The sequence below is a fragment of the Henckelia pumila genome, chromosome 3, assembly GCF_033568475.1.
Source record: "Henckelia pumila isolate YLH828 chromosome 3, ASM3356847v2, whole genome shotgun sequence".
In the NCBI taxonomy this organism is placed as follows: Eukaryota; Viridiplantae; Streptophyta; class Magnoliopsida; order Lamiales; family Gesneriaceae; genus Henckelia; species Henckelia pumila.
The window spans coordinates 16,377,315-16,390,055 of NC_133122.1; positions in this window are offsets into that span (position 1 = coordinate 16,377,315).

Genomic DNA, 12,741 nt, shown 5'->3' on the forward strand with positions numbered 1-12,741 from the left:
TATTTTAGTAGAAAATATGCTCCATACGAGGATCGAATCCGCAACGCTGGAAAATCTTTTCTCACGTCATCTTAGGTCTTACCAACTCGCCTATGCCCTTGTGGGGTATATGCATCCAATTCTTATAATTATCAACGAAAGCCCAACCTGTGGCCCATCAAGGTTCGGTCTTCTTTTCTGGCATTTTGAGAAGTGCATCTATCTTCTTATTTTTGCCATATTTGTTTGATTAATAACAATGTTGCATTGCTTCTAGATTTTTTTTCAAATGAAACTCGTAGTCGCTACCGATGATTCTGCATTCAGCACTGGATAAATCTTCGGATAAACGTAGCTGCATTGCTTATACTTTAGTTAATTAAGGTCTAATTTTTTTATAAAAGGCATCAGTTAAAACAATACATTTGATTAATCTCGGTTTTTTTTAATGTATTTTGGAAGAAAATAGAAGAACCTTTTTTTTTTTTTTTTGAGTTAAATAGAAGCACTTTTTATGTTTGGATAAAGTAGTGAAACTTATTTTCTTAATTCTTTGCGAGGAGAAGTTGAGACGGAAGTTTATTTGTTTATTTATTTTAGGCAAGTTTACAATATTTCATACATTGTGAAAATATTTTTTACAAAACAAAAGGTGTTTTTGGTTAGATAGCTTCTTTATCCAGATACGATCCCAACATTTTTTTTAATTCTAGTGAACCACAAGGCAACAAGTCGCGTGAGGAGAAGGGATCCATCATCTAATGTAGTGTTACTTTGGGTCGAAAGGATTTCGATTTAATATAGTATTTGAAGAAAGAGTTTGAAATGACTATATTAATTAGGATGAATTTTGAAATCCACTATAATTACTCAAAAATTAGCTAGTTGAGATTTGAAATCCATTAATATATATATATATATATATGTATATATATATATGTTTGTGTGTAGGACTGAACGTTTGTCATTTTACCAAAAGTTATAGCTGATGATATTGATGCAACTCTAATATTTTAAATTGTACAACAGTCAGCAGCGTCATTGATTCGATCGCTCTATCCAAACAAAGACAATTATATTTGAAATCCTTAAATTCAAATCCATCAATTCAGATACAACCTAAGGTGTCCGAAGTTATTCGGTAAGCTCAATGAAACGAACTTATCTCATTATAAGCAGTTGGAATAGTGTTCAAAGCAGACGTTTGGGGTGAGAAAATACCTTCGTTTCCTCCCTTCAAACCTAGGTTCCTATCTACAAAATATTGTATTATGAATTGATCGAGTCCATTTGCCCAAGCCCAAGTCTAAGTGGGGGGCCCAAAACAAATTTTTAGTAATAAAGCACTGTATGTTTGCGTTCTCTCCTCCCCAACTCTCAAGTAGGGGTGTGCATAATATGGTATGCAAAACCAAAAAAATTAAAAATTCAAATCGAAGAAACCGAAAATCAAACCGAACCATAATCCGGATTTATTATTTTGGTTTTATAACTTAAAACTGAAATTGGTTTGGTTACGTTTTTATGTACTTCAAAACCAAACCGACCGTTTAAACCGTACTTTAATAAAATAAAGGTTTTATTTATATTTAGACTATTGGTAAGTGAATATAATTTTAATAATTCAAATATAAATTATTGTATATTTATTTGTATAACTAATTATAAATTTACTAAAAATTTCTTACAAGATATTTGTATACATTTTAAAATAATTTAATGTATAAATTGCATAATTGAAATAGCGATAAAAATAAATTTTAGCAAATTTTATAATTGTAAACTCATAAAACCTAATGAAAAATTATATAAATTGAATTTAAATTACCAATTTACAACTCGTAGAATGATACATAATTAATCAATTGAATTTGTTTTCAAAATCGCAAAACCGATCGTATAAACCAGACCATAGTATTATAAAACCGAACCAAAATGTAATTAAATGGTTTGGTTATCAGATTACACATTTAAAAAACCGTAGAACGAAAAATCAAACCGTAATTATGTAAAACCGAACCACACCGACCGTTGCACACCCCTACTCTCAAGTCCAACTATGTCCTCTGTCTTTTTCAGATTAATGCTACGTGTACAACAAAATTTGTACAACAATTTTTACACCATACAAATTCAATACAAAAATTTAATTTATCAAATCTCGTGATATATTGAATGCAAAATATCACGATATAATATCAAAATCTCACGAGATAATAGCAAAATATCATGACATAGTTGTTGTAAATATCGTTGCAAGATATATCGGTTGTACCTTTAGCATTATTCATCTCCTTCATCGAGAATAAAGAATTATTTTAAATGTAATATCAAAAGAAAATAAAATATTGTATGCTCAAGCTTCAAAACTTATTTGTTGAACGATTTGATTGAATTTTTATTTATTTTTTTTTTTGAAGAACTTTTGATTGAATTTTCTAATTTCAAACAATACATGGGATTATAACACCAACACTTTATAATTCAAGAGATTATCATTGTATTAGTTTTAAGTTTGTTACAAGTGTATATAGTGAATTTAGTCATATTTGTACAAGATACATTTTGAATGAAAAATCATTCTAAATTTAGACGTGATAAGTTTAACTTTGAAGAAACATACACTTTATTGTTTTGTGATCCAATTTTTTTAAGTTAAGTTCGACTCAAACTCTAAAAATTGTATATACGATGCTGAGTGTATTGGAGGCAAACATTTATATTTACAATTTTCATGTACAAAAAATGTTTATTATTTATTATTTTTACTTTTTATTTATTTTAATGTTTTTAAATTAAGTTTATAATTTGCGTTTCTTTTGTCTTTTGAAGTGATAAAATTTTATTAATTATCGAGGGATATTTTTAGGAAAAATTTCGTGAAACTTCGAGAGATTAAAAATAAGGTTTAAATATATTTTTTCATTCACGACGAAGACACGCGCGAATACACACCAGAATTTAATGAAGACAAATTATGTCCACAAAGAGAGATAACATCACTTTCCTTTTATAGTATAATAATATAAATAAAAAAATATAAATACATAAAAAAAAGTATAAAATCAAATACCAAAGAAACTACACCACCATGACCACTACTATAAGTACTATTATTACTAAATAATGATTAAGGCATATTATATATAACTACACCTATGTTTATAATTATTATATCGTGAAATTTTAACAAAATAATTTTCTGTTTCTTTTTTTTTAATTTAATAAAAATTATTTCAATTTCTTTTGAGAAAAAAATTTATATTCCATGTAAATTGATATTTGATGATAAATGACTTCATTTTTTGTATAACATTTATATCAATTATATTAGCATATTTCACTTGGAATTAAGATTGAAAAATATACATGTGAATGAATAATGGGATTTAGAAGAATTAATTATTTAACATGTTGAATTTTATTTCGATTGCTGAACTTTAAAATACAAATTTGATACTGTAATAACAGTGAGAAAAATATTTCACTACTTAAAAGAAATGTGACCTTTTGCTACACAAATGACAGAGAGAAATATATATATATATATATATATATATATATATATATATTCTTTTTTAAAAAGGTATTTTTTGCTAGACAATAATGACTTCCAAAAAAGTGGATTGAAAATTGAAATTGTTTGTTTTTCACATAATAATAACTTTATCATCTTAGATATGAGCGTAACTTGTGTTCAAAAACAAAAAATTCACTAAACGTCATTTAATTTCGTCAATCGTTTTTTTTATAATTGTAGATTTTTTTAAAATTTTTTGGAATCAAAATATTTTTATAAATATATATTTATTATTATTTATTAGAACTTAAAATATTTATTAAATCTGTTGAAAAATATATTATTATTATTATTATTATGTTGAATATTGAATATTGAATGTTGAATGTTGAATATTGAGTTGTAAAATGTGGAAAATTAGTGTGTAATGGTATTTATTTTTGGACTAATCTCAAATGTGGTCTATAAATAGGTCTTTATTTGTGATGAAAAATACAATTGAGTTGAGAGAAAAATATTATAAAGTGTAGAGTTTGATATATTTTGAGTTTTGGAGTTTTTACTTTTTACCATAAATTTTTAATTTTTCACAACACGTTATCAGCACGATCGCTCGAAGGTTCTCTATAATTTTCAACGCTCCAAAATACAAGAAGAAGTCAAAAATATTCAACAAGTAAGAATTTTTATTTTACTGTTTATATATTTTTATTGTGTATATATTAATATATAATATCATGTTATGAAAAAAAAATAAGTTTTTTTCAAAACTTGTTATAAATCCTGGGAGGATGTTAAGATGACATCCCACACTCCCGGTAAGGGATACAACAAGTATAAAAGACTCTAAGGTTCTTAAACAATATAATCATATTTGTATAATTTCATGTTATTATATAAACGGTTGTCTATGACACCGATCTTATAATAATGTGATATGATATACTATACCTGACTTTATACTAACTATATTGGTATAATTTCACAAGATTATATAAAAGGTTGTCTACAACACTGACTTTATAATAATGTGATATGATATACATAATTATTTAATTATGATTATCATTATATGCATTGCATCATTATCACGAATTTTTATTCAACATATACTCAATTTTTTTTTTACCCTCAACGGTCACAAACGGCTAGTTTTTGGCCTATAAATATGTTCACTCAAACTTATTTTCAATCAAACCAAAATTCACTCTTTCTCTCAAAATATTTTTACTCGATTTTTCGAAGATGAAGATGATGACATTTATAAGGCTATTTTTCATAACGATTATGATCATCATGCTCACGAGTCTTGTACTCACCAGCGATTTTCCACCACATACTTTTTATCTATTTGTATACGCACTTGTAATTTTTATTTTTCCATTATTTTGTATTGTCATATTAATGGAAATTAACTAATAAAATGCATTGTTATTTTTCTAGTACCACCATGTCAAACTTGGCAAAGCTTGAATTCGTTGCACTCGATATCACTGAAAAAAATTATATGCCATGGACTCTTGATGTTGAGATGCATCTTGAGTCATTGGGTCTAAGTGATATCATCAAAGAAATTAATATATCAACCTCACAAGATAAAGAAAAGGCAATGATTTTCTTACGCCGACATCTTGATGAAGGGTTGAAATGTGAGTATCTAACAGAAAAAGACCCAATGATTTTATGAAAAGGGTTGAAAGAAAGATTTGAGCATATAAGGGAAGTGATACTCCCGACCGCCCGTGATGAATAAAATACGTTGAGATTCCAAGACTTTAAAAAATTCAGTGATTATAATTCTGCGATGTATCGAATAGTCTCGCAATTAAAATTCTGTGGACTTGAAGTCACAAAGATGGAAATGCTTGAGAAAACATTTTCCACTTTTCACGCATCAAATATAACTCTACAGCAACAGTATAGAGTGTGTGGTTTTACGAGATATTCTGAACTCATTGCATGTCTTCTTGTAGCGGAAAAGAACAACAAATTGTTAATAAAAAATCATCAATCCCGACCCACTGGATCAACGTCATTTCCTGAAGCAAATGTCGTAATGAAAAATGAAAATCAAAATCAAAGGCATAGACCAGATTTTGGTCGTGGACGAGGTCGAGGACGTGGGCGTGGACGTGGACGTAAAAATGATCGCGATCGTGGTCGCGGCCGTGAATATGAAAATAATCGAGATAGTTACTTCAATAACTCATCTCAAAAGAACGTCACGAACCACCCACCAAAAAGGCAGCATGAAAATACGAGTGAAAATGAAAATCACTCAAAAAGAACTGAGAGTGTTTGTTATAGATGTGGCACTCCAGAACATTGGTCACATATTTGTCGAACCCCTGAGCACCTATGTAAGCTCTATAAAGAATCGACAAAGGGGAAAGGAAAAAAGACCAATTTTGTTGAAAATAGTGACCATTTAATTGGTTCAACTAGTTTCAATGCTGCAGATTTTTTGAATGATTTCGAAGACATTGATTAAAGATTGGTGGAACTAGATTGTAACAAATTTGTATTTTTCATGCATTTTTGTATTATAAAGCATGTTATATTTTGCATTTGTATTGAACTTAATTTTTCTTTATTGCATTTTTGTGAAGTTTGATATGGAAAATGCTATGAGCAAACATGGAAATAATATCATGAAAATTTGCATACCGGATAGTGGTACAACGCACACTATTCTGCGAGATGAAAGATATTTCTTGGAAATAAAACCAACAAAAGCAATGGTGAATACAATATCAGGTCCTGTAGACTTGATTGAAGGTTGTGGTAAATCACAATTTTTGTTATCAAATGGTACAAAATTTCTGATAAATGATGCTTTATATTCACCACAATCGAAAAGAAATTTGTTGAGTTTTAATGACATATATTCTCATGGATATGATACTGAGACGATAATTGATGGAAATCAGAAATATATGTGTCTTACCACATATAAATCAGGAAAGAAATATGTGGTTGAAAAATTATCAATGCTCCCTACTGGATTGCATTATACACATATAAGGTCAATCGAATCAAATATGGTGGTTAATAGTTCTTCAATATTAATCAATTTGCATGATCGATTGGGACATCCTGGTTCAATAATTATGCGAAGAATTATTGAAAATACGCATGGTCATCCATTGAAAGACCAGAAGATCTTTCAGAATAATAAGTTTCAATGTAAATCAAGTTCTCTTGGAAAATTTATTATAAGACCATCGCCAGCTAAAATTCAAACAGAATCACCCATATTTCTTGAACGTATTCAGGGTGATATTTCTGGGCCAATTCATCCATCATGTGGACCATTTCGATATTTTATGGTATTGATCGATGCCTCCAGTAGATGGTCACATGTATGCTTATTGTCAACTCGGAATGTGGCATTTGCAAAACTAATGGCTCAAATAATAAAATTGCGGAATCAATTTCCCGATTATACAATCAAGAAAATAAGACTTGATAATGCTGGAGAATTTACTTCCCAAACTTTCAATGACTATTGTATGTCAATGGGAATTACTGTTGAACATCATATTGCTCATGTTCATACACAGAATGAATTAGCTGAATCATTGATTAAACGTCTACAACTGATTGCTAGACCAATGATTATGAGAACAAAACTCCCTATTTCTATATGGGAACATGCAATTTTACATGCTGCGGCATTAATTCGCATCAGACCAAGTGCATATCATAAATTCTCCCCATTGCAGCTTGCATTTGGTAAAGAACCAAATATTTCTCATCTGAGAATTTTTGGATGTATGATGTATGTGCCTATTGCACCACCTCAACGATAAAAAATGGGTCCTCAAAGAAAAATCGGTATTTATATCGGTTATGATAGCCCATCAATCATTCGATATCTTGAGCCTCAGACAGGCGATGTGTTTACAGCACGTTTTGCTGATTGTCATTTTAATGAAGAAATCTTCCCAATGTTAGGGGGAGAAAAGAAACACATTGAAAAAAAAATCACATGATATGTACCATCATTGTTACATTTGGATCCAATGACCAAACAATGTGAGAAAGATGTACAAAAAATTGTGCACTTGCAAAGAATTGCAAATCAAATGCCAAATGCATTTGCAGACACAAAAGGGGTAAAAAAAATCATATTTACATGCTGTAAATGCCCCTGCTCGAATTGAAATTCCAAAGAAACAAATTGAAGACACTCATGATGTCATAAAACGCTTGAAGCGTGGAAGGCCAGTCGGTTCCAAGGATAAAAATCCTCGAAAAAGAAAAGGCATAGAGAAACACGATGATCATAAAATAGAAAATGGTGTTCCAGAAGAAACACCTGATGATGAAAATGTTCTGTCAGAACCACAAACTGACGAGAATCGTGAAATCTCTATCAATTATATTAATACTGGAAAAATATGGAACCGAAAAGATATAGAAGATATTGATGAGATATTTTCTTATAATGTGGCATGTGACATCATAAATGATAACGAGGATCATGAACCAAAAACCTTTGGTAAATGTAAAACTCTTCATGATTGGGCAAAATGGAAAGATGTCATCCAGGTTGAATTGGATTCGCTGAATAAACGTAATGTTTTTGTTACGCCTTAAACGCATACAAATCTCGTGTTATGAGATTAATGTTTTTAATGCATTAACAAGTCTCATAATATTATGTTTTGATGATTACAAAACTCGGTTAATTGTTACTAACCATTTAAAGTGAGATTTTGCAGATTAGAATTTATTGACAAATAAATTGTTGGAAGTTATTTTGAAGCTATACATGTATTTATAAAGTCTTTTTTGCTCATTGAATGGATGGAACATTGTTAAGAGATATAAAAAAAAAAAAAAGAAGAAGAAGCCAAAGTATGGAGCAGCAACTTCCGAAAATTACTGGGAATTTTCTAGGCATTTAAATCCGATCTTCACCAGTCATAATTGTGATGAAGAAGTTTTACATATGTTGTCCAAATTTGAGAGCAATTGAACGGCTAGATATGGAGTTATGATTTTTCCACAAAAATTGTGCAGTACCTATTTCTGCAGAACTTATAGTGAAGAATGAAGAATCAACTTCTGAAAATTACTGGACGTGCTTGAGACATCCAAATCAAATCTCCACCCATCAAAATCAATATCAGGAGTTTTCAAACTTATATCAAAATTTCATATCAATCCAACGGCTAGATATGAAGATATGATTTTTCTACAAAGATTGCACAGTACTTATTTCTGCAGAACATGAAGCAAATTATGAAGATTCAACTTCAGAAATTAACTGGGATTGTTTGAGAGATCCAAATCACATCTTCACCGATCAGATTCAAATTCAGGATGTTTTACAACCTCTGTCCAAATTTCAGATCAATCCAACGGATGGATATGGAGGTCTGAATTTTTCAAATTTGTTGCACAGAACAAGTTCGAAAACTTGATGAAGTGACTTCCGAAAATTACTGGAAATGTTTGACTTGTTAGAATCAAATCTTCACCGTTCCAATTGACGATACAGATGTTTTAAAGCTTCAGTTCAAATTTCAGATCAATCCAACGGTTAGATTATAAGATATGATTTTTCCACAAAATCCGCTCAGTGCTGGGAAAATGTAGGCAGCGGCGCCGAACACTTTTTGTCACTCCTTGACTTCTTACCACACGCTCCAAGCACTCAAATCAGATTCAAAACTTTGCCAACTATAAATAGAGGCCATCCAAGTTCATTTGGAGACATCCCAACTCATCTCTTCTCTCCTTTGCAAGTAATTTCTCACTATCAAAGTGTTTGTGTGATATATTTGAGAGTGTTTGTAAAAATAGTTTGTGAGTTGGTTGTGCTATTGTTGTAAACACTTGAGTGTGAAGCTAAGTGTGTTGTTCTATCGTTGTAAGCACTTGAGTGTGAAGCCAAGTGTTGTGTTGAGGCTATCCTTGGAGCCCTTAAGGCCAAGTGTTCGAGTTGTATCGGCGCGGTGATCGTGTTGAGTTGTACGGCTATCCTTGGAGCCATCAAGACCAAGAGTTGAAGTGCTAGTGGATCCTTGGTTAATCAATCTTAACCAAGAAGGGGAGACGTAGACGATTTATCGTCGAACTTCCATAAACATATCCTATCTCATTTATCGCTTTATTTCTTTTACGCATTTATTTACCGCATTTATTTTTGATTGCTTTAAGTCTTCCGCTTGCATACTTGTATAATCGCTTTAAATTGCTAAAGTTGCCAATAGAACCTAAATCTCCCCCCCCCCCCCCAATTAGGTTCTAACAAGTGGTATCAAAGCCACCTTTTTACAAAATATTTTCAAAAAGGCTCTATGGCAAATCTAGCGAGCGACTATGCTCAAGGGCAATCAACAAATCGTCCTCCTCTTTTCAATGACATAAACTACGGATATTGGAAAAACCGAATGTCCCTATATATCCAATCCTTAGATTATGATCTTTGGAAAGTTACTGTGAAAGGTCCCTACATACCTACTAAAGAGGTTGAGGGTGTCAAAATTCCCAAGGAAATGGACGACTTTTCCAAGGAGGACATGCGATTAATTTCTCAAAATGCTAAAGCCATGAATATTCTTCATTGTTCCTTAGATATGAATGAGTACAACCGGATCTCAATGTGCTCATCAGCTAAAGAGATATGGGACAAGTTGGAGATATGCCATGAAGGGACTAATCAAGTCAAAGAGACGAAGATCGATCTACTCCAACTCAAATATAAAAAATTCGAGATGGAATCAAACGAAGATGTAGATACTATGTTCCGAAGGCTTACTCAAATTATCAATGAGCTAGCCCAACTCGGGGAACAATATCCAACCAAACAAGTATGGAGGAGAGCTCTACGCGCCTTACCCAAGGAGTGGGATGCCAAGAGGACGGCCATCATCGAGTCAAACAAAGGCGACACCGCATCCTACGATCTTGATCAACTACATGGGACTCTAAAAACCCATGAGTTGGAATTATCAACAAGGAAGGAATTAAAGAAAGAAGATACCAAGACAAAAGGGATTGCTCTATCTAGCCAATCCAAAGAAGATGATGATGATGAAGATATGGCGCTCTTCGCAAGAAAGTTCAAACGATTCATGCGAGGAAACAAATTACAAAAGAAGCCGGATAAGGAAGTTACTTGCTACAACTGTCAACAACAAGGCCACTATGCAAATGAGTGTCCTCTTAAGAAGAAAGTTGACAAGAAAAAGAAGAAAGCACTTCTAGCCACTTGGAGCGATAGCGACGATGACGAGGAGGAAGCAACATTTGCCTCATGGCTAAAAGTGATGACATCGTCTCCGACGACAATGATGAGGTACCATCTTATGATGAAATACTTCAAGAATATAAACTTATGTTTGATATGGCTAAAACCCTTAGAAAAGAAAATAAACTTCTTAAAAATGAATTAGATTCTAAGAAGCATGAAAACCTAAGATTAAAGGATGACATAGCTCACTTAAAAAAATCATTTGATAAGTTCAATATTAGTAGTAATAAATTGAGTAACTTACTTAGCATGCAGAAATGTAGTTTTGATAAGGGTGGAATAGGGTATGGTAAAAAATCAATTGACTTTACTAGCCTAATTGCAAAGGCAAAAATGAGATTACCCCCTACATGCTCTTATTGTTGTAAAATAGGACATGTTAGACATAAATGTAGATCTTTAAGATTTCAATATAATCAAAAGAGCTATATGAAATGGAGGCCTAAGAGTACTTAACAACTCATCAGTTGGCATTATGAGATCATGATCTAAGGGAGTTCATCATAGACCGGTTTAAATTGCCTTGATGCGACTGGTCTTCCTGATGAACGCTGCTCTGTCCAAGAAAATAGGTTTTTAAAGAGGCATAGCCCTACCTACTACTGGGAGCACTCTTAGAAAGTGGCGATGATGTTGCTATGAGAGACTGAATTCTAAGAAGTCTATTTTGTATCTCTCTTTTCTAACACTGTGGACCCAAAAGAACTAAAGGGTACCAAAATAAATTTTTTGTAGGGAAATAGGAAAAATGTTCTCCCTAGCATATGGTATCTAGACAGTGGATGTTCTAGACATATGACGGGAAACAAGGAGCTTCTAAAATCCATCAAACCAAAGGAGAAGGGAACTGTCACCTTTGGAGACAACAGCAAAGGAGTTGTCGAAGGAATCGGCTCAATAGGTATATCTGAATCTTGCTTGATTGATGATGTACTCCTAGTGAATGGGCTTAAACATAATCTACTAAGCATAAGTCAATTGTGCGATAGAGGTTATGAAGTCAAATTCACTCCCCAACACTGCACCATATCACTCATGACTGACAAATCCATAAATTTCAAAGGTTATAGAAGTGAAAATGTATACAAGGTTTCTTTAAATAATTTATCTTTATCAAATATTAAAAGCCTTGTATCTTTGAATGTTGATGAAAACATTCTTTGGCATAGACGACTAGGTCATGTTGGTCCTAGTACCATAGAAAAACTTTTTAAAATTGATTTAGTTGTTGGTATGCCAAAACTCAATTTAAAATTAGATTCTATTTGTGATGCATGTCAACTTGGCAAACATACAAGGGAATCTTTTAAAAGAAAAAATTTTATATCTACTTCTATGCCCCTTGAACTTCTTCACCTAGATCTATGTGGTCCATCGAGGAACTCTAGCCTAGGAGGAAAGCTTTATGCATTTGTCATTGTGGATGATTTTTCACGTTACACGTGGACATTGTTTTTAGCCCACAAAAATGATGCCTTTGATTATTTTAAAACTTTTGTCAAACGAGTTGAGAATGAGAAAAATCTTTCAATAAAGCAGATCCGTAGTGACCACGGAACTGAATTTCAAAATGAGAGTTTTTCAAACTTTTGTGAAGAGAAAGGCATCGGTCATAATTTTTCTTGTCCTAGGACTCCTCAACAAAACGGGGTCGTTGAGAGGAAAAATAGGACACTTGTGGAGATTGCGAGGACCATGATATGTGAGCATTCTCTACCAAAATATTTTTGGGCTGAAGCAATGAACACTGCCTGTTACATTATCAATCGCGTATCAATAAGGCCAATTCTCAAGAAAACTCCATATGAATTATGGAGAGGGAGAAAGCCTAACATTTCTTACTTTCGAGCTTTCGGTTCCAAATGCTACATACATAACAATGGTAAGGACAACCTTGGCAAATTTGATGCCAAATCCGACAAAGGTATCTTTCTCGGATATTCTACCTCAAGTAAGGCTTTTAGAGTTTTTAATA